The sequence below is a fragment of the Schistocerca americana genome, chromosome 10, assembly GCF_021461395.2.
Source record: "Schistocerca americana isolate TAMUIC-IGC-003095 chromosome 10, iqSchAmer2.1, whole genome shotgun sequence".
Classification (NCBI taxonomy): Eukaryota; Metazoa; Arthropoda; class Insecta; order Orthoptera; family Acrididae; genus Schistocerca; species Schistocerca americana.
Window position 1 is genome coordinate 92,293,714 of NC_060128.1, and position 24,656 is coordinate 92,318,369.

At 41.4% G+C, this 24,656-nt stretch overlaps 1 long non-coding RNA gene across 1 annotated transcript; it reads right to left on the bottom strand.

Annotated features, from left to right (window-relative positions):
• Positions 1 to 546: 546 nt before the first annotated feature.
• Positions 547 to 24,424, bottom strand: LOC124552692. Its single transcript, XR_006967956.1, has 3 exons — positions 23,988 to 24,424; positions 9,135 to 9,646; positions 547 to 1,100 (listed from the first exon to the last, which is right to left on the bottom strand). It is a non-coding gene; the product is annotated as an uncharacterized LOC124552692 (long non-coding RNA).
• Positions 24,425 to 24,656: the final 232 nt, after the last annotated feature.

The window sequence follows — 24,656 nt, forward strand, 5'->3', positions numbered from 1 at the left end:
TTCTGCTAAGAGTCATTGGATGTCGACCAACGCGAGCAGCAATTTCGCGATACGATAAACCGCAATCGCGATAGGTTACAATCTGACCTTTATCAAAGTCAGAATCGTCATGGTACGCATTTCTCCTCCTTACACGAGGCATCACAACAACGTTTCACCAGGCAACGCCAGTCAACTGCTGTTTGTGTATGAGAAATCGGTTGGAAACTTTCCTCTTGTCAGCACGTTGTAGGTGTCGCCACCAGTGCCAACCTTGTGTGAATGCTCTGAAAAGCTAATCATTTGCGTATCACAGCATCTTCTTCCTGTGAGTTGAATTTCGCGTCTGTAGCACGTCATCTTTGTGGTGTAGCAATTTTAATGGCCAGTAGTGTATTTTTCTAGTGGTATGAAAAAGCTGGAGGATTTGCAAGACCAAGTATATATCCCTCAAAGGAGACTATGCCGAGAAGTAAGGTGAGTTATTAATGAAACAAACATTTTTTCCTTTTTTTCACCAGACTTATTAAACCAACCTAATACAATGGGTACAAATGAAAGACTTGAGGAGTTTTGTATTGTTTATTTTAAAAGTATTAAAAAGATGGAGAAAGTGTTTCTCGTTTATTACACAGAAGTTTATCAGACTGCACATTTCATGATAGTACTGCAATCATCAGCTGCCATCTGTCCTCATCCTGGGCCCTGTTAGAGGGGTCTCTCTCAAATCACTCCTGGCCATCTGTTGGCCCCTGCACCCACCAACACAGTAGCCAAGGTACACAATCTCTGAGTGCCGCGCAGTGGAGCAGCGTTCTCCCCTCCACACGCCTGGTTTCGGTGTCAGCAGAGGATGCCAGCTGCAGTTGCACCAGTGCTGCGTGTTCACTCCTCACAGCAGTGTGCAGAGTATGCTGCTTGTCCCGGCATCCACCTCAGCTCCGCTCTCCACTGGTGACATTGCTGCATTCACGTATCCCTTCATTGCTACGTAGCACGGGGCAGTCCACCTGTCCTATCACGTCTGCACTCACTCACTATAAACAGTGTCCACAGTTTGCCGAGTCACTCCTTCAGCTGCCTACATCAACTTCCTTCCATTCTCCTCTCCAGACAGCCTCCTGGAGAAGAGAGAGAAATTCTTATTCTTTACTACATACACATACACAAAAAAAAATCAAAATTAAGGAAACCACCACGTACACAAATCTGACCAGTTCTGAATAAGCATCTTTAATGGAAAAAAAAAGGATTATTCTAAAACTATCTCCATTTTTATTACAGTAATGTTGAAGCAGTTCTGTTATTCGCTTCAAACACACTTTCTGCTATCTTCAACTTTTTTAGTCCTGTCTTCCTCAGTTGCGTGTATTATCACGGTATATTGATAATTTTTACTTATGGACGTAAAAAAAAAATATATTGGTTGCAAAAGCATGAATTGTGTGTGTATGTTTGTGTTTGTTTGTGTGTCTATCAACATGCCAGCGCTTTCGTTTGGTAAGTTACATCATCTTTGCGATACTTCAATAATTACACTTGAAAGTTTGGCAATAACATTCAATCTTTGGCAAAAACATTTGACAGTCGGCAACAGAAACCAAAACATTGCATTGAAACAAGCGTTCAGTTCATAGTGCTGTGGAATGTGGGGAAAAAAACCGCAAATTGGCATTCATAAAAAGAACAACAACACCAAAAATGCAACAGGAGCGTAATATGTAAGAAATTGTCCACGCAACCTGTAAGTACAGTTCAAAACATTACTACTTAACCGGAAATACCACCAGAAATGTTTATAACCTATAGGTACAGTGACAAAATGTAAATTAAATAGCTAACATATGTACATATTCCAGGCCACTGATGATGCCTTGCAGAAAATAAAGGCGAAATGTGATTTCCATTGAGTTCTTTCCACGTAGGGATTTGATTCTGGTGGAGGAACACCGGTCACTGTGTGTAATCCAACTGAACTTTGTTTCAGCTTGCATTTTAAAACTGATTTACTCACAACACAGCCACTTGAACCAGCAAACACACAAAGTTTTGCTCACAAATGATATGAATTTCCACTTTACTACACCACTGCAGTGGACATACATGTGCCTTATGCAATACTTTTGAAACGACCCTAATATTATTCTGTTACATCACTAAATGGAGTAGCACTTTTTAACAATATCAGTGTCTTTGACAATGCCTTTTGGACTACAAATGTAGTTCCTTCATGTATCTTTTGGTTCTACAGTTTCATCTATGAGCCTCTTTGTGCCAACTTGGTGTCCAGTCGGAAAAAGTGGCCAATGTGCTATTTGTCAGGAAAAGTGGCCAAGGTATTCAACCAAATACGAGTGAGTTGCTTGTTTTAATAAATTAATTTATGTTGTTGAAAACTGTCTCTGTTCTGATACATTTGACGTGATATAAAAACCCGATTGAAAATGGTCTGCTGCAACCACCTGATATTTATACAGATACTAGGGCACTAAGACGCCTAGAAAAGATGTCCAGCAAACAGAACACAAACATCTGATCTCATGATGGCACTCGCTACATTACCCCTTTAAGTAGGGAATAGTGGTCACTATGTTAAATCTATAGAAGAATGCATATAGGGCCACATTCCACATTAAGTGGAGTTTTAGAGAAGGCAACCCCCACTCTAGATATGGCCTCCACTCTATCATTTCCACTTTTAGTAGATCCGAAGAAGTCTCCGATTGATATGTACAGTTTCCGCTCGATATCTCTTGGTTCCATTTCGACAATTTTTTGTAACTTTTACAAATGGTATTCTTCATATACTTCCGTACTTATTAAAAGAAATAGCAGAAAACTAATTGTGTGACAGAGCATACCTGCAATCGGTCATAAATCTTAGTTTTATGAATGGATTTAGCCAAGAATTGATAGTATGACACAGCCATGCTGCTGTCTTGTGTTTATAACAGCATCTGTCCTCCTCCATCAAGATATACGAGGTGTGATTTGAAAGTTTTACGAATGGGCTCGTAATTGTACAATGGTGGTACTTACAAGCTACTGTGATGGATCTGCTTCAAAATAGTCCCCTTCTGACTGAACACACCAACTCCAACATTGTTTCCACTTTTGGAAACATTTCTGGAATTTTTTTTCCTGAAGAGCGTTAAGAACACTCTCCGTACTTGCCTAGATGTCTCCAATCGAGTCACATCGCTTTTCTTTCAGTGAAAATTTCAGTTTAGGAAACAGGTAGAAGTATGCACCTGCAAATTTGATGGAAACATTTTGAGTGTCAATGTTGGATATTTTTGGGAGATGTCTCAACTGTATGTCCATTAATTATAAGCATCACGAGCTACACAGTTTAATTTTTTCCCAGGCCTGCTTAGGGCTGCAAAACATTACTCAAAGTTATTACCTTTCACATACAGTGCACATACTTTAATGTGACATTAATGAGTAGAGAGATAGTAAAATCAGTGAAAATTGCTTTTATGCCGACAAAAATGCAATTACCTCTCATCACTGGAAAAATGTCTTTCCGCATTTGCTCCTAACTGATCAAGAATTGCAGACTGACACATAAACCTCTTCTTCTCTCTATCCTATGCTAGGACACAAAATGAGGACTGAGGCAGGCACAACGAATCGTGACTGTCTGCAGGTCAGGATTTACAGTATGGCAACATCACAAATACGAAACTTCAAATACTTCTGGCACACAGTTTTAATCTGCCAGGAAGGTTCATATCAGCGCACACTCCTCTGCAGAGTGAAAAACTCATTCTGGAAACATCCCCCAGGCTGTGGCTAAGTCATGTCTCCGCAATATCGTTTCTTCCAGGAGTGCTAGTTCTGAAAGGTTCGCAGAAGAGCTTCTATGAAGTTTGGAAGGTAGGAGACGAGATACTGGCAGAACTGAAGCTGTGAAGATGGGTCAAGAGTTGTGCTTGGGTAGCTCAGTTGGTAGAGCACTTGCCCGCGAAAGGCAAAGGTCCCAAGTTAGAGTCTCAGTCTGGCACACAGTTTTAATCTGCCAGATTTGAAGAGCCATTGTATAGAGCAACAAATTGAAGTATGTGGTGTTGAGATTACTGTAAATGACTTCACGGCTGTAGTGTTAGCACTGTATAGATCTCCCTCAGGGAATTTGAATGTATTTCTTAAGCACTTAGATTCTTTTTTATCCATACTGTACTCAAAGTCCAAGAACTTGATAATTACAGGTGACTTTAATGTTGATTTCCTAATGATAGCAATAGTAAAGCTGATTTAATACATTTAATGGAGTCTTATAATCTGAATGGCAATAGTAGATTTCCCAACTAGGGTTACTGTTAATAGTAAAAGTCTGATCACTGTACATCCAATCCTTGGCCTTTCTGATCATGGTGATCAATTGCTTAGGCTCAATTACATCAGTATGTGCAACAGTTCTGAGCATTCTTGGAAATCTTTTAGGATAATAAATGAACAGGGCCTTAAAAAATTCAGTGACAGCCTAAGAGATAGATTGGAGCCCAGTTTATAGGGGAACAGATGTAAACAAAAAGTACAATTCATTTTTAAATGAATTCATGTCTGTATTTGAGTCCATCTTTCCCAAAAAAAGTAGTTAGAAATAGTCATATAGGCAATGTCAAGAAGTCTTGGATCACTACAGGGATAATCACATCTTTTAGAACAAAGAGGGTGTTACACAGTTCTCTCAGGACTTTTAATGATCCAAAGAAACGACAACACTACCAACTTTACTGTAGCATTCTCAAGAAGGTTATAAATAAATCTAAAAGTATGTGTATAAAATCAGAAATAGAAAGCTCAGAAAATAAAATTAAAACTATATGGAATGTAATAAAGAGGGAAACTGGCAGGACAACAGGGAACATGTCTCAGGAAGAGATTAAAACAGGGGACAGTATCATAAAGAAACCCGAGTTGGTTCCAGAAATATTTAATAACCACTTTGAGAGCAGCAGAGAAGACAGGCTGTAATGGTTCTATGGAAGAATCATTGTCCCCCCTACAGAAAGCTATTAGCAACAGAATCCCACAGTTATCTTTACCTCCGGTTACTGTAAGTGAAGTCATAAGAGTAATTAGATCATTAAAAAATAAAAATTCTGCTGGTGTGGACAATATTTCTAGTAAAATACTGAAACACTGTTATAAATTTGTTAGTCCAGTCCTACGCAACATATACAATACATCCCTGCAAGAAGGGATTGTCCCTGACAGACTAAAGTTGGCTGTAGTGATCCCTCTCTTTAAAAAAGGTGATAAAAGCATTGTTACAAACTATTTCCCAATATCCCTATTAACTACCTTCTCGAAATTGTAGACCATCTCAAGTTCCACAGTATCTTAAGCAAAAATCAGTTTGGTTTTCGTGCCGGTCTTTGCACTGAACAGGCAATATTCTCTTTCAGCAACCAAGTTTTGGAAGCCATTAACAAAAAAAAAAAAAAAATGTCTCCAGTGGGTATTTTTTGTGATTTTACGAAAGCCTTTGACTGTGTAAACCACCAAATTCTTTTGAAAAAGGCAGAATACTATGGTTTAGGCGGTACTGTTTGCTTGTGGCTACAATCATATCTACAGGATCGGAAGCAAACTGTAATGCTAAATGCCTCTTCTGGAGGACCTGCCTCATCTGAGTGGGGCACGATAACGTGTGGTGTGCCTCAAGGCTCCGTTTTGGGCCCACTGCTTTTCCTCATCTTTATTAATGATCTTCCTCTTTGTTCTGAGACAAACAGCAAATTTACCCTGTTTGCCGATGATACCACAATTCTAATTGACGATTTGATCGATCTTGATCTTGAACAAACTACAAATACTGTTTTTAATGACATCTTAAATTGTTTCTCCTCAAATGGTCTCTCACTCAATGCAGATAAAACTCATTATATGAGGTTCCATACATCACAAAGTAATCTCAATGAAATTAACAGAAAATGTAGATATCAACCAATACAGGAAGTTGAAGATACAAAATTCCTGGGTGCTTACATAGACAGTAAATGTAATTGGTCAGTTCACATTCTTCATCTATGTAAAAAAAACTTAGCTCGGCAACATTTGCATTACGGGTAATTTCTTCAGTGGCTGAAGTTGACACCATTAAGGTTGCCTACTTTGGCTACTTCCACTCATTGATGTCATATGCTATCATATTCTGGGGGAACCAACCACTTGCAAAAAAAGTTTTCACCATCCAAAAAAAAGCAATCAGAATAATGTGTGGGGTCCATCAAAGACACTCTTGCAGGCACTTGTTTCGGAAGATTGGTATCCTAACAACTGCCTCACAGTATATTTTTTCCTTGCTGACCTTTGTGTGCAAAAATTATTCTATCTACCAAGACAACAGTAAATTCCATGGCTATAACACCAGAAACAAAAACAATCTACATTTCGAAATGAAACGTCTCACTCTGGTACAAAAAGGAGCTTACTACTCCAGCATAAAGCTGTTCAATGCTCTACCACTACATATCAAATGTGTTCGTACGGAACTGCCAAAATTTAAACAAGTTCTCAAAGATTACCTGACAGAGAAATCTTTTTATACTGTGGATGAATATCTGAAAGAAAATGTATACCATCACTAAAGTTACTGTGTCTAGAAGTAGTTCAATTGATTTTATTATGCATTTGAGCATTAGCACACTTTTTGCAACAACAAATTGGCTGTACCTGTATTTACTCTTGTAGGCCTAGTATCTGATTTAACTTTGTGCTCTTATCTTTAACCTTTATTCGAAACTCCTTTTTCTGTTAAATGGTTGTTATGTTATCTAGCTGACATTGTATCTATTACTGTATTTATAGTATGTCTTACTTAAACTATGTACAATTTGGCATTGAATTGCCTTTGTATTTATTGTAAGTTTAAATTGAAACCTGTACAATTTGACACGTTCCATATCCTTGTGATTGACTCACTAACTGGATCTACAAAACAAGAAATAAATAAATAAATACAAAGTTTCAAATACATTGTTGCCTTCCTTGAATCATCTACTGCAGCATGCTACAGCATTCCCTCTCCAGTTAATGAATGACACTTTTGCTCCTCATGTTAACCTCCTCTTTATGCAACCTGACTCCATTTATAGGCATCTCAATGTCAGCAGCAGCAGCAGAGACAATGAACAACAATAAAAGCTAGTTTAATTATACTGGAATCCTACAAATTATGTGTGCGAGATGATCGCTGAACACAGTAAATGGGGGAAAGAACAACATTTGATAGCAAACTGTCATTTTATTACAACAGATCAGTTAATGTTTAACTCCCGCACACTCTACATCAACCAATATTGTTTACTATGAGACACTTTGGACTAATGTCACCTGTTATATGCGATGAAGATGGCTATGCAATAGTTTAAATCTACATCTGCTATAATAAAACTATGGATTTTGTGATCAAATCCTGCTCTTTTCTCCATTGTCTAAAAACTACTATGCATAAATAGGTTTACAGTGAACTGCACTGCACAGGAGAAAAGAAAGACGTGTGCATTGGCTGGAAACTATACACACCATTATGTCCACCTGCCGAGTCTACAGCCCATGTAACTTGTAAAATGTCAAATCAGAAACATTTTTAGCCATCTATATTTACAATTTTATTTTATTTTATTTTTCACCAGTTTTGGCATTACACTACACCATCTTCAGGCCCATGAACAGTTTTTAGGAGGAATCCCACCTCCTGTACAATCGAAACAGGGGCCAGCACACAGTCCCTGGTAACTCTAGATTTCTTTTCAACAACACAGTCCTTTTGTTTACCACTTGCAAAGTACAAATCGGTCAGCAGGCTTGAAGATAGTGTAGTGTAATGGCAAAACTAGTTGTAATGGAATTGGAAACATAGATGGCTTAATGCACATCTCGATTTGAGATTTTATATTAAAAAACTGAAGTCCCACAACCATCCTGTATAAAGATGAAATTACAGATACTCTACATATAACAACTTCTTGCAACATACGAAGGTAATCTCAAAAGTAAGGTCGCCTATTTTTTTTGTAAGTTTATAGACCTGTTTATTTCTACAATGGTTTTAATCAGTTTACAGCTTGAACATTTAGCCATTTTTCGACATAATCACCAATTCTATCTATGCGTTTTTGTAGACGCTGTGGCAGTTTTTGTATGCCCATGTCATACTAGCTCGCCGCCATGCGGTTCAGAAAGTTATGAACAGGTGTGACTGTTGCTTGCTCTCAGGTGTAAAGTGGTATGCCCAGGTTTTGTCACACGTGACAATTGAGTCCAGAAAGTTGTCCTGTTCGGATGCAAGGCAGTGAAGAAATGCGCGGGAAGCATCAACTCGTTGCCGCATGTGGTCCTCAGACAGCACGCGTGGCACCCATCTTGTGCACACCTTCCGGTAAAATTCTGTGATCGGTGCTTCGGGAAACCTCAGGAACCAATGTGCAGAGATCATTCAGGTTGATCCGCTGATCTTCACGCATGCTTTGTTCAACCTTCAACACTGTCTCCTCAGAAACTGACTGTCTCCCGCTCCTTCGTTCATCGTGAATTTCGGTCCGACCAGCTGCAAACTTTCTACACCACTTACAAACATTCTTGACATTCGTGCACAACTCACCATACAGTTCCGTCAATTGGCAACGGATTTCAATCGACGCAGTGCCCTTTGCGTTCAAAAACCGAATAACTGTGCGCAATTCGCACTTGGCGGTAAAATCCAACGGGAGCTCCATTCTCAACGGCTGCCAAGCCATAACTGAGCACCTCAGTGCGGCGTGCGAATGTTTACATACAGCGCGTGAAGCACTCTTCATAACAGTGTGACCAACAGTCACACAAACAGAGTTCTGTACTTATAAAAAAAATAGAAGACCTTACTTTTGGGATTACCCTCGTACACAGTTTAACAGATCGATTGACTGTAAATGAGGTCAAAACAATTTATGTACTATGCATAACTTGACTCTTTCAATGTTTTGTTACCTTACTTATCTGAAAAGAAACACAGTTCAATATAATGAAGATTTGAAGAAACTGCTATGAGAAGTCAATGAGTATCTTACATAAATCTAAGGAAACTCAGAAGCAAACAGCAAAGGATTGGAAACAGATACACATAGCACTGGGCAACACACAAGGGGCTTGCTTTTGCTTACCTGGTTGTCTCTGTTGGATCAAATGGCAGCCGTCTCACTGCAATCAAATGTTGAGGCTGGTAAAGCTTCACATTCATCCAGCCCTGTGTGGCCCTCGCAGAGACTGAGGAGATGGTTGCCGGCCTGAGACTGACATAGGAGTGCATAACTGCAAGAACAGCTGTGGCTACCACTGTCCTCACAGCCGACTGCCTCTCACACTACTCCTTCAGGGCAGATACCCCACACTTATCAGCAATGACCAAACACTGGGAAGCCGTGTTTGGCAGCTGGGAGGCCTGGAGAGTAAACAGGTAAGCCAGCGGCTGGTGCAGTACCGGGTCCTCCAACACGGGGATTGTCACCCGGCTCCAGCCGCCCACCAGTGCGTCGTACTGGAACACAGCCGCAGGACGGCACGAGGCACTGTCTGACGTGTGTCACCCACCACTAGAGTCACCGTGGCACCGTCCCCAACAGGGAACCCAGGTTGACGGATGATGTCTCCTGAACTTGTCCCATTGTGGATGATCCTAAAATAAGCAATCATTTAGCAAATCTTTGTCCAGAGTGCACTTGCAGGTGGGGGGACTTATTCTTCCCAGATTTCTACATCTACATCTACATCCATACTCCGCAAGCCACCTGACGGTGTGTGGCAGAGGGTACCTTGAGTACCTCTATCGGTTCTCCCTTCTACTCCAGTCTCGTATTGTTCGTGGAAAGAAAGATTGTCGGTATGCCTCTGTGTGGGCTCTAATCTCTCTGATTTTATCCTCATATACGAGATATACGTAGGAGGGAGCAATATACTGCTCGACTCCTCGGTGAAGGTATGTTCTCAAAACTTCGACAAAAGCCCGTACCGAGCTACTGAGCGTCTCTCCTGCAGGGTCTTCCACTGGAGTTTATCTATCATCTCCGTAACTCTTTCCTGATTACTAAATGAACCTGTAACGAAGCGTGCTACTCTCTGTTGTATCTTCACTATCTCTTCTGTCAACCCTATCTGGTACGGATCCCACACTGGCGAACAATATTCAAGCAGTGGGCGAACAAGTGTACTGTAACCTACTTCCTTTGTTTTCGGATTGCATTTCCTTAGGATTCTTCCAATGCATCTCAGTCTGGCATCTGCTTTACCGATGATCAACTTTATATGATCATTCCATTTTAAAACACTCCTAATGCCTACTCCCAGATAATTTGTGAAATTAACTGCTTACAGTTACTGACCTGCTATATTGTAGCTAAATGATAAAGGATCTTTCTTTCTATATATTTGCAGCACATTGACTTGTCTACATTGAGATTCAATTACCATTCCCTTCATCATGCGTCAATTCGTTGCAGATCCTCCTGCATTTCAGTACAATTTTCCATTGTTACAACCTCTCGATATACCACAGCATCATCCGCAAAAGGCCTCAGTGAACTTCCGACGTTAACCACAAGGTCATTTATGTATATCGTGTATAGCAACGGTCGTACGACACTCCCCTGCGGCACAGCTTCAAGACTTTTTTCTGGATAAAAACAGCTTTCCCAGGTTAAACACAGTTTTTCCACTTTAAGTGACAATACTTTGCCTCAGAGATGTGACACGCTTCAATCATTTGAATGATAAAGGTTTAACACACCAGTGAAGAACTTCCTTGCACTTTATAGAATGAAGAACGGCAAAAAAATCTGTTTTGTAAAGATCTACGAAGCCTAGCAAATATACACTGCATACTTTCTTATCTGAAAGTATAAATACAAATTCCACCAAATACAGCACATTAGTTTCCAAAGCACTGAAACCGAGATTGTGACGCACTTTTGTCAGCCAATCAGAGCATAAGACAAGTGATGTCAGCCTCTATTATATATCAAACACCAATGTGCCGCAAAAATTTTAAATAATGACGCACATGGCTGGTCTTCTGGGCCCCAGATTTGCTCATGCTCAAAGTGTTAAATTTTGAATGATAGTCAAACACTCCCTGATCTAAAAAATTTACTTTCTACTGTAATACTTTTCAAACGAGCATTTGCAATATTTTCCCATGACCTGTTGGAAATAGGTTCGTTTTAACAGTTGCCACAGAATGACAGGAAACAGGCTTTACTGCGCATGTGCAGCTGCAATGATGTAGGAAGCCCGTGCTCTGTATTTGCGTCTCTACTCAAACGTATTTTTCTGCATTTGTGTTTGGACTTTTGTACCTAGTGGGGTATCAAGTGACCACATGCAGAGCTGCAGCATGTTGTTTGGAAAGGAAATACTGAGTTATTGCACTTTGGGAAATTGTTTAACCATATCCTATCCAGATGAGCAATGTAAAATAAGAAAGCATTCCTTGGCATAATATTAATTTCAAAACTAGACTCGCCAACTCGAAGTACCCTAATATTTTGTTATGTTGTGACGTTTTTTATTTGCACTCTGCAACACTGTCATCTAGCAATTCCAATCAGGTTTACACCTACATGACGCTGCAAAAAGCTAGCAACAACGGACACAAATTTCTTGCAAAAATTGAAAAACAAAGTTGATTGTATACACCATTACCACAAACAAGTTTTTAAGTTTATCTGTGAAGCCAAGAAACTGAATAACTGGCAGCTCATATTTTACCTCTGGAGTAAATATAAAACTTTGTGGGGAGTCAATGACAACACAGTGAGCTGCCAATCTATACTTCACCAAACAACGCCATTCTATACATTTGTAAAGTAAACAACACCAACTACTAAATAACATCAAGCCTATGAAAAGTACTATACAAGTCTTGAAACATGTCTTGTGATGGAAAAACATTGTGTTTCAGAGAAAGCAGATCAGTAAAATTCTACTAAAGCTGTTCAATATATTTGAAGCAACAGATTTTATTACGAGACAGAGAGAATGTATGAGGAAAGAGAGATGTTAATGACACAGCTGTTTTACCTTAAAGTTAACAAGATCTCTAACCTATGTTAAATAAAAGGATAGTAATGTGAGGAAACAGTATAATATTGAAACAAGTGAGCATAAATCAAAGTTTACGGTTTGTGAGGAAAGACTACAAATCAGTGTTCGAATATAGGTATGTGAAAAGCTACTGCAACAAATTGAGTTGTTTACTTATTTGGGAATCTAGATTACTGGAGGTGGAAAGAGGAAAGACGAAATAGGAAGCAGAGCTGCTCAAGAAAAGAATGCCCTTAATAAGAGGAAGATATTGACCTCCTAAACTAACTGCCAACAAATCAGAAAAAATATTCCAAAAGCACATGTTTGGAGTATTGCACTGTACGAGTGTAAGACCTGGATTATGGTGACCAAGAAACGGAACTGACTTTAAAGTTGGATAAATAATCAACAATACTAGACATTTCTGCACAAGACAGTAAAGGTCTAGATAGGGGTCTGCGGCATACTTACTTGTTTTGTGGAGCAAAATTTTTGATGCTTAACGTGAGGTATGTTGGTAACGAAAGAGGGCATGTCAGCTGCTGTTTCTACGCAGCCAATGAGAGAGCACGGCAGGCAACAGTATGTTTGCAAACAACAGACATTGTAACAGTCTCACCTCAGTATAGAAGCAACATCCGTTGTGTGTCCGGAAACAGAAACAGCTGTGTTCTCAGGTCCCTCCGTAACTACAACTACAGAAATGTCCGCCCCTGGTAGCTGATTGCTCAGTGCGACAGACTGTCAATCCTAACGGCCCGGGTTTGATTCCCGGCTGGGTCGGAGATTTTCTCTGTTCAGGGATTGGGTGTTGTGTTGTCCGAATCATCATTATTTCATCCCCATCGACGCGCAAATCGCCGAAGTGGCGTCAAATCGAAAGACTTGCACCAGGCGAGCGGTCTACCCGACGGGACGCCCTCGTCACATGACATTATTGCTATATTACCTCAGAAATCAGAACATATTTGGAAGAAATAGCCAAATATTTGTAACAACAAAGATATGTCACAGTTGTGCAATTATGATGATGATGGTTACTCAGAACAGTGATAATGCAGATGACAGGCTAGTAAGCAAAAAAATCAGTGAAGATTAAAATTAATGTAAACCATTTCTTTTTGTTTGACAATATTATGAAAAGGATAGACTGCTATTCACCACATAGTGGAGATGTTGAGTCACAGATAGGCGTTGGTTGTATGTGTGAGCTTCAGTGTGTGTGTGTGTGTGTGTGTGTGTGTGTGTGTTTCCAATTTTCCAATGGAGGCCTTTTGCTGTGCTTATTTGTGACTCAACGTCATTGCTATATGGTGATTAGCAATTTCTTTTTGTAATATTGTCATTATTCCATCCTGGATTTTCTATTGTTTGATTACTTTTTGTTTACTTTATATTTCCTCGTGTTATCAAAATGTAAACATCAAAAAATTGCACAATTTTAGAATAGGTATAACATTAACTTTTTAGGCAGATACTTTATGTCAATAAAACATTATGCAATTTTGTTAGAATATATTAAAAATAAATTTTTCTCAAGGAAACACTTTTTTATAAAAAAAAAAAAAAAGTGGCAAGCCATCAGTCAGAGCTGCCTTACACATGGGTAAATACAGTGTATGTTATAAAAATGTCACGTTCTCCTGATGACTGGTTGTTGGTCCTTTGAGGTGATCACAAGGTTTAGGAGGAATAAGCAGCAACAACAGTCCGCTACTCATGTGCTTATGGCACCTTGTTTAATGGATTTCTTCTACCAACAATCATGCCTTTCTTCTTTGACCAAGTATATTTTGTTTGATGTGTTTTTGCAGTTATATCATATTCCCTTTGTATTGCTTGAGGCAAATTTTGCTACACATATTGCCAGCAGACAGCACAAAAATGTTAAACTATGTAATACTCCAAGCTGCAGTACTAGTCTGTACAATCACAGACATACTCTGTGGCAGGGTGTGTACAACATCAGCTATTGATTACGCCAATTGTTGCACTGAGCTCCTACACCCCTATTAAAATTACTCTGCAATTGAGATTTCAGTGAGCTGAGTGGTAGCAGCTTGGCATCAACCTATCACAGCTGTTCCTTGCTCACTGTGTTGCCTGTTCCGTGGGCACGAGCAGCAAAGCCTCACCAGATGACGTGGCCTGCAGGGGGTCGGGAGGGGACTGGGTAGGGCAGGTTACAAGAGTGGGATGGGAAGGACAGGAGGGCCAAATATACAGTGAGTTTTGTTTGTGCCATTATAAAAAAATTTTTATGCAGGTAAGGCAAAAGCATATCTGTTGCTAGTCTTTGGTAAACGGTTTTGTTGATGCACAAAATCTGAAAAAATGTCAGATTTACAATCTTTGTCACACAATCATAAATAAACTATTTGAAGCTTACTGTTATTTATATGAATATAATAGAGGGAAACATTCCACGTGGGAAAAATATATCTAAAAACAAAGATGATGAGACTTACCGAACAAAAGCGCTGGCAGGTCGATAGACACACAAACAAACAAACACAAACATACACACAAAATTCAAGCTTTCGCAACAAACGGTTGCTTCATCAGGAAAGAGGGAAAGACGAAAGGATGTGGGTGTTAAGGGAGAGGGTAAGCAGTCATTCCAATCCCGGGAGCGGAAAGACTTACCTTAGGGGGAAAAAAGGGACAGGTATACACTTGCGCGTGCGCGCACACACACACACACACACACACACACACACACACACACACACACACACACACACACATCCGCACATACACGGACACAAGCAGGCATTTGTAAAGGCAAAGAGTTTGGGCAGAGATGTCAGTCGAGGCGGAAGTAAAGAGGCAAAGATGTTGTTGAAAGACAGATGAGGTATGAGCGGCGGCAACTTGAAATTAGCGGAGGTTGAGGCCTGTCAGATAACGAGAAGAGAGGATATACTGAAGGGCAAGTTCCCATCTCCGGAGTTCTGACAGGTTAATGTTAGTGGGAAGTATCCAGATAACCCGGACGGTGTAACACTGTGCCAAGATGTGCTGGCCGTGCATCGAGGCATGTTTAGCCACAGGGTGATCCTCATTACCAACAAACACTGTCTGCCTGTGTCCATTCATGCGAATGGACAGTTTGTTGCTAGTCATTCCCACATAGAAAGCTTCACAGTGTAGGCAGGTCAGTTGGTAAATCACGTGGGTGCTTTCACACATGGCTCTGCCTTTGATCGTGTACACCTTCCGGGTTACAGGACTGGAGTAGGTGGTGGTGGGAGGGTGCATGAGACAGGTTTTACACCGGGGGCGGTTACAAGGGTAGGAGCCAGAGGCAACCACTTTCTTGAACGCCTAGAATCCTTACCCAGTCTGTTACCCCCGGAAACCATCCTTGTAACCAGTGATGCCACTTTCTTATACACAAATATTCCGCACGTCCAGGGCCTCGCTGCGATGGAGCACTTCCTTTCACGCCGATCACCTGCCACCCTACCTAAAACCTCTTTCCTCATTACCCACAACTTCTTCACTTTTGAAGGCCAGACATACCAACAATTAAAGGGAACAGCCATGGGTACCAGGATGGCCCCCTCGTACGCCAACCTATTCATGGGTCGCTTAGAGGAAGCCTTCTTGGTTACCCAGGCCTGCAAACCCATAGTTTGGTACAGATTTATTGATGACATCTTCAGGATCTGGACTCACAGTGAAGAAGAACTCCAGCATTTCCTCTCCAACCTCAACTCCTTTGGTTCCATCAGATTCACCTGGTCCTACTCTAAATCCCATGCCACTTTCCTTGGCGTTGACCTCCATCTGTCCAATGGCCAGCTTCACACGTCCGTCCACATCAAACCCACCAACAAGCAACAGTACCTCCATTACGACAGCTGCCACCCATTCCACATCAAACAGTCCCTTCCCTACAGCCTAGGTCTTCGTGGCAAATGAATCTGCTCCAGTCCGGAATCCCTGAAGCATTACACCAACAACCTGACAACAGCTTTCGCATCCCGCAACTACCCTCCCGACCTGGTACAGAAGCAAATAACCAGAGCCACTTCCTCATCCCTTCAAACCCAGAACCTCCCACAGAAGAACCACAAAAGTGCCCCACTTGTGACAGGATACTTTCTGGGACTGGATCAGACTCTGAATGTGGCTCTCCAGCAGGGATACGACTTCCTCAAATCCTGCCCTGAAATGAGATCCATTCTTCACAAAATCCTCCCCACTCCACCAAGAGTGTCTTTCCGCCGTCCACCTAACCTTCGTAACCTCTTAGTTCATCCCTATGAAATCCCCAAACCACCTTCCCTACCCTCTGGCTCCTACCCTTGTAACCGCCCCCCGGTGTAAAACCTGTCCCATGCACCCTCCCACCACCACCTACTCCAGTCCTGTAACCCGGAAGGTGTACACGATCAAAGACAGAGCCACGTGTGAAAGCACCCACGTGATTTACCAACTGACCTGACTACACTGTGACACATTCTACGTGGGAATGACCAGCAACAAACTGTCCATTCGCATGAATGGACACAGGCAGACAGTGTTTGTTGGTAATGAGGATCACCCTGTGGCTAAACATGCCTTGGTGCACGGCCAGCACATCTTGGCACAGTGTTACACCGTGGGGATATCTGGATACTTCCCACTAACACCAACCTGTCAGAACTCCGGAGATGGGAACTTGCCCTTCAGTATATCCTCTCTTCTCGTTTTCCGCCAGGCCTCAACCTCCGCTAATTTCAAGTTGCCGCCGCTCATACCTCACCTGTCTTTCAACAACATCTTTGCCTCTGCACTTCCGCCTCGACTGACATCTCTGCCCAAACTCTTTGCCTTTACAAATGTCTGCTTGTGTCTGTATGTGCGGATGGATATGTCTGTGTTTGCGAGTGTATACTTGTCCTTTTTTCCCCCTAAGGTAAGTCTTTCCGCTCCCGGGATTGGAATGACTACTTACCCTCTCCCTTAACACCCACATCCTTTCGTCTTTCCCTCTTTCCTGATGAAGCAACCGTTTGTTGCGAAAGCTTGAATTTTGCGTGTATGTTTGTGTTTGTTTGTGTGTCTATCGACCTGCCAGCGCTTTTGTTTGGCAAGTCTCATCATCTTTGTTTTTAGATATATCACTTTAGTAAGTGTGATAATTTTGTAAATGTAATAAACTGTTTTGTTATTTTAGTTCTACATCTGTGAACATAAAAAGTTGAGAATTTATAAAAATTATTATTCCTTGGTTTTAGTTGCTGATGTATTAATATGCAACTGGAATCTGAGAAACAATTTGCATCCCGTTATAAGCATGCCATCAATAAGTTAAGTGAACCGTTAGTAACAGTTATGAACAATATCCCATTTTCCTTTACTATCTTTGGTAAGGTGCCTACATGAACTTCCCAAGAACAATACATTGTCAAATGGCCACAGCAAATAAACGTTCCCATACCAGATGGCTGTAGGAAGTGTGAATTACCGGTTCTCACGGCTCAGAATACACCAGCTTTATCTATGTATCCTACATATGAACTAGCAGAAAGATTTGGCCATAGGATCATCAGACTTCCATCATATCGCTGACACTTCAATTCCACTGATATGGGTCTAAGTTAAAGAGTTGTGTGGGAAGATACAACAAAATCTGTCCTCTGGCAGAAGTGGAGAGACTGACCAAGGATGCTACAATCAAAGTTTGTAGCCAGATTAGCATAATGTTGTAAGTCACAATAAGGAAGTAATAGTGAAAGCTTGGAAGAACAAATGTTTAGTGGAAAATAGCACATCGAACTTATTATTTCATTAACTTCACACAGCAGTTTTGGTATCTACATAGATGATTACAAAACTGATTCAGATGTAACTGCATGCACCCATTAGCGGTAGAGGGTGCTACCAAAAATTTACTTGTGTTGATCCCTTACAATTTTTCCCTACTTATTTAGATAAATTATTACTTTGCGACACATGAGTGACCTAATACTCTGCTTACTGCTGTTATTCATCTATAACGTGGGATTATGGCATCTTAAAATATCAGTGTCAGTACAGCAGCAGCCGCCCCCACCACTGTCATTCCCACTGCCTACAAACACATTGATAACTGTTGGTAAATAGACATCTTGTTTATTTTTTTGTGCGTACGCAACTATTGATTGAATGAGTATGTGGCATGATGTTTGTGAGCCAGCAACTCTGCTCCTCACCACTGCAATCTATCACAAACTAATTTTAATCTGAATATAACTATAAATGTTATATTCTTGCACTTTTGAGGTAATGGGTTTCAGTATTCTCCAGTGATTCCAAAGCTGTCTACTTGTGCCACTATGTGGTGGGATGTTTGTGAAAAGTAAGAGATGAGTCCAGTGTCTTGTATTGACAACTTGTCTTCTGAATTGTTAAGCTTAAGGATGTTTGAAGTCTGTGAGGGCACTCCAAGAAAGTAAACCAGAGACAATGCCGAGAGCAGGCAAAAATGGAAGTGTTTAGGTTACATGAGGTAAAGAGTAACAAGAGATTTATGTAAACTTGCGGATAGTCCAGGTGGCTGTTCCACGGTAGGAGTTCAAAGAATTAACTGTCCAGACGCTGTTAGAAGGTGTCCCAATAGATAGTGGTACGTCTTAGCATAAGAAGCATGCTCAAGACTTACTCCTGAGAACAGAATTATCAATGGATTCATATAGGTTAGACTGAGGTGGGAATTGTGTAAATTTGCTGGCACAACAGTCCCCTTCCCCAAGAAATGTCTCCTCCCTTAGGGCAGAGCAGTGGTGTAAAGCACTGTTGGTGCTGGCCAGATTAGCCACCAACCATGGAGTTTGTTAGTATAAAGGATGGGGACATCTGACCTACAGACTAGCAGAAGGAAAAGGACCTCAACACGGTTGGCAAGAGGCACCATGGAGGCGCAGATCCGATGGACTGGTGGGCGACTACAGATAGAAACATGCACCACCACGATCCTTTAAAAACTCTGGAGTTTCGTGTCCAAGAGAGTGCTCAGTCAGACCAATAGGATGCCTACTCTGTCACTAGCCACCGGCCCTGGTTAAGCTCCTGTTTTATCACCGAGTGCCACTCTCAATGTTTTGCACTTTATGTGCTGCTACTAAGTGCCGCTTCTGTTAGCTCTTACCCAATGAACTCTGACACTGACTTGCACTGTGCCAACAGTCAAATCCTTTGCTTTTTCTATTGTTCAAGATTAGCCTTCACTGTAGAAACTTAGCCTGAATCCAATAAAAGAGTATTATTCAGACCCTCGAGTCTCCTGCTTCGAGTATCCTTACCGAGTCCCCGTTGTACGTGCCCAATGATAGTGTTTGGCACTATTCTGGGCAATTGCCACACTTCACCAGGAAATTCTCTTTCTGCATTTGCTCCTAACCACTCATGAATAGCGGACTGTCCTGTAGCCCCTTTTCTCCCCTACCCTATACTAGTACACAACAGGAGGGCAGAGGTAGGAACATTGACAAGTGCTCGCTTCACCACATATAGAAGTTTCAACAGGATAGGATTCACAGTAATGGCAGCATCACAAATAGAAACTGTTAAATATGTTGCTGCCCTTTTTTAACCATGCTCCCAATCCTGGTAATGAGCAACACACTTATTGTTGGTATTAACCTTCCATTTATCCAGTTTGACATCGTTTATAGGCACCCCAACGTCGTCGTTGTCAGCAGCAGCAGCAGCAGCAGCAGCAGCAGCAGCAAACAACAATAGAAGCTACTTTAGTTATATTGAAATCCATATATTTCTGCTGTGCAAGGTGACCACTGAATAGTCGGCAGAGAAAACAGCACCAGTCGATGGCAAATTCTTTTTATTACAGCAGATCAGTTAATGTTAGGCTCCTGTATGCTTTACATGACTGGTATTGTTTATTAAGTGATAGTTTAGATTAATGTTGCTTGTTACATGAACTGAAGATGACTATACAATAACCGAAATCTGGATCTGCTGTAATAAAAACGACTAATTTTGTAATCAAACACTGCTCTTTTCCCCAGTGTGTAAAAGATACTCTGCATGCATAGGTTTACAGTGATCTGCAAAACACAGAGAAAGAAACACTTGTGTGCCCTGGCTGCAAACAGTACACAAAACTGTGTGTGTGTCTTGAGCAGCAGGTTACTGTGTCCACTATTAGAATGGCTCCAACAAATGTACACTATTTGATCAAAATATCCGAACACACCCAGAAACATATGTTTTCCATATTAGGTGCATTGTGCTGCCACCTACTGCCAGGTACTCAATATCAGTGACATCAATAGCCATTAAACATTGTGAGAAGGCAGAATGGGGCGATCCGTTGAACTCATGGACTTCAAACGAGGTCAGGTGACTGGGTGTCACTTTGTCATACATCTGTATGCGACATTTCCACTTCTAAACATCCCTAGGTCCACTGTTTCTGATGTGATAGTGAAGTGGAAACATGAAGGGATACGTACAGGCCAACCTCGTCTGTTGACGACAGACCGCCATAAGTTGAAGAGGGTTGTAATGTGTAATAGGCAAACATCTATCCATACCATTACACAGGAATTCCAAACTGCATCAGGATCCACTGCAAGTACTATGACAGTTAGGCAGGAAGTGAGGATACGGATTTCATGGTCGAACAGCTGCTCATAAGCCACACATCACACCAGTAAACGCCAAACAATGCCTCACGTGGTGTAAGGAGGTACACATTGGACAACTGAACAGTGAAAAAAACAGTGTGGAGTGATGAATCGCGGTACAGAATGTGGCGAACCGATGGCTCAGTGTGGGTATGGTGAATGTCAGGTGAACGTTATCTGCCAGAGTGTGTAGTGCCAACAGTAAAATTTGAAGACGGTGGTGTGGTCATGTTTTTCATGGAGGGGGCTAGCACCCTTTGTTGTTTTGGATGGCACTATCACAGCACAGGCCTACATTGATGTTTTAAGCACCTTCTTGCTTCCCACTGTTGAAGAGCAATTTGGGGATGGTGATTGCATCTTTCAACTTGATTGAGCGCCTGTTCATAATGCATGGTCTGTGGCGGAGCGGTTACGCAACAATAACATCCCTGTAATGGACTGGCCTGCACAGAGTCCTGACCTGAATCCTATAGAACACCTTTAGGATGTTTTGGAATACCGACTTTGTGTCGGGCCTCACTGACCTACATCGATGCCTCTCCTCAGGGCCGCACTCTGTGATGAACGGGCTGCCATTCCCCAAGAAGCCTTCCAGCACCTGACTGAACGTATGTCTGCTAGAGTGGTAGCTGTCACCAAGGCTAAGAGTGGGCCTACACCATATTCAATTCCAGCATTACCGATGGAGGACACCATGAACTTTTAAGTCATTTTCAGACAGGTGTCCCGGTACTTTTGATCACATAGTGTAGATGCTTTAAGCCAGAATCCAAACAGCAGCTTCTTGCAACATATGCAGTTTAACAGAACTAATGACTGCAAAAAAGGTAAAAATCATTTATGTGGTATGAACAACTTGACTTTTGTTTTCATTACCTTACTTATCTGCAAACAAACACAGCTCAGTTTAATACAGATTTGATGAAACTGCCATGAGAAGTCAATGAATATCCAGGATGGACAGGGGAGTGGCAAAATAATGTGAACAACTGTACTTACTTGGGAATGCTTTTATTAATAAGGGGTTGGACCTCCCATCTGCCCGTAATACAACTGATTCTTATTGGAATACTGGTATATAATGATTGTATAATCCCCAGTGGAATGTTATGACCCTTTTTGATCAGAATCTCTTGTAACTTCAGTCGTGATGAGGAAGGTGGAAATCTGCTCCGAGTCTGCAGTCCAATACCTCCCACAAGGGTTCGATAATGTTCAAGTCCAGGGACTGTGCTGACTAGGGAAGATGTTGCAGTTCAGTTGCCTGCTCCTCATACCACGATTCTACTGTCCTGGCTGTGTGAATGGGTGCATTATTGTCCTGAAATATGGCATCATTGTTGGGGAACAACATTCAAATCATGGGATGCACCTGATCACCTATTTGTTCACATAATTGTTGGCTGTAACACGGCCTTTGAGAGTAATGATGGGACTGGCAGAATACCACGATATGGCTGCCCACACCATCGTACTTCCACTCTTAACCACTGGAATCAAGCAATCAGGACTGTAGACTTCTTTTGTCCTTCTCCAAATGTAAACCCAACCTGATGTTGGAAATAACAAAAATGCTGGCTCGGTCAGACCATATGAAGTGTTTCCACTGATCAACCATTCAGGATTTATGCTCCTGACACCATGTTTTACCCTTCTTTGCTTTGGTTGTACATAGGTTTACAGTGACCTGCACAACACAGAGAGAAAGAAACACTTGTGTGCCTGGCTGCAAACAGTACATGACACTGTGTTTTGAGCAGTAGGTCACCGAATTCACCATTGGAATGGCTCCAGCCAATGTATACTATTTGATCAAAAGTATCCGCACACTCCCCAAAACATATCAGGTGCACTGTGCTGCCACCTCCGGTCGTCACTAATGGTTTCGGTATAGCAGCTCGTCCACAAATATCAGTTTTATGGAGTTCTCGACAGAGTCGATAGATATGGGAATCTAAGATGGCTCTTGAGCTCTGCAGTCACTTTAGCCGCCGTAGTTTTGTGTTTTGACACAGTTTGTGTTAGCATACGATGACTCATTTAGTTTTGATTTGCACACACTATTTCGTTTACACAATGATTTCTTTCCTGGCTTTGTGTAGGCTGTCATGACTGTTGGCACAGTTTTTTCTTGAAACATTCAGTAAGTTGGCTGTCTTTGTTACTGATGCTCCAGCTAATTGGGCCCCCACAATCTCCCCTCTTTGGAACTCTTAAGTCTTTAAGGGGGGTAGGACGTCAAACGGGACGACTTGGAGCGGGAGAGAGACCACAGGAATTTTTAATTTCCACAGTCTATACTTTTAAAAATAAATTCATAAAACTTTGTCAGAATGACCAGAAAGGATTCAGGATTTACACTTATAGTGGCGGAAGTTCAAAATATAAGAAAATAGGTTTTTTTTTTTACATTTGTATTTCACCTTTCTTTCACTTACCATTGGCTGCATTTGTTGCTATAGGTACACTTTTCTTCATGAGTAAGTGAGATTATTTGATGAATTTTGCACAGCATACAAACCATACGTACACGTGTATGAAACTCTAGAATTTTCCAAATCTATTAAAAACTGTGGTAAAAAAATGAGATACTTAACTATAAAATTTGAGGTTTTTTATAAACATGAAGTTTAAAATGTGACAGCACATTCATTTTTTCATAAATTAAATAATTTCTAAGAGTTTCATACACCTGTAAGTATAGTTTGTATGCTGTACAAAATTCATCGAAGAATCTCTCTTACTTATGAAGAAACGTGTACCTATAGCAACTAACACAGCCAATAGAAGCTAAAAAAAATGATGAACTTTCACATGTAAAAGAAAAAATTTTTTTTTGAACTTCCACTGCTATGACTGTGAATCCTTAATTCTTCCTGGTCATGCTGACAAAGTTTTATGAATTTATTTGTAAAAGTATAGACAGTGGAAATTAAAATGTCCTATGGTGTGTCTCCTGCTCAAAGATGGCCCGTTTGACATCGTACCCCCCTCAATGGCACATCGACCTCGGACTGATTGCAAACATGAAAGGTGCACTGCTCGTAAACAACATGCACTGATGCCTAGTCCGTACTGAATAAGTACAGTCCAGTACGACATGTGCCTTACCTGCGTTGTTTACTGTCAGACACAACCATCCCATTACTAATACTGTTCACATTATTTTGCCTATCCCTGTATCTAAGGAAACAGAGTGTCAAACAGTACAGGCTTGGAAACACACACACACACACACACACACACACACACACACACACACACACACACACAGGACTGAGCAACAAAGACGATTGCTTGTCTTGTGCTTACCTGATTGTTGCTGGTGGATCAGATGGCAGCAGACTCCTTTTGATGAAATGTTCAGCCTGGTTACGCACCACATTTACAGAGCCCTGTGAGGCCAACACAGGGACTAAGCGGGCCTTTATGCAGCAGACTGTGTCATGCCAGAGACTGACACAGGAGTGCGTAACTGCTAGTACAGCTGCAGCTGCCACAGTCCCCACGGTCAACTGTGTATCGCATTCTTCCTTCAGGGTGGGCATCCCATACTGATCGGCAATATCCAACAGCTGTGATACCTGATGCTGGCATCCAGTGTGTCGTGCTTGAACACTGCTGCTGGACGGCGCAAGGCACCGTCTAACGTGTGTCACCCACTACCAGTGTCACCGTGGCACTGTTCCCAACGTTCAGAGAACCCAAGTTCACAGATGATGTCTGCAGAGCTTGTTCCACTGTGGATGACCCTGAAATACGCAAGCACTTAGCAAGTCTTTGTCCAGGTGCACACACAAGGGGAGGGGGGGACTTATTCTTCAAGAATTTCCAGGTTCAAAAAACACTTTCTGGATGAAAACACACTTTTTCCTGAGTGAAAATACACCTTTTCCATTTCAAGTGACAGAATATGTTCCTTCAGAAGTGTACAAATTTTCCATCCTTTGAATGGTGAGGGCTTTATACACTGGCATGGAA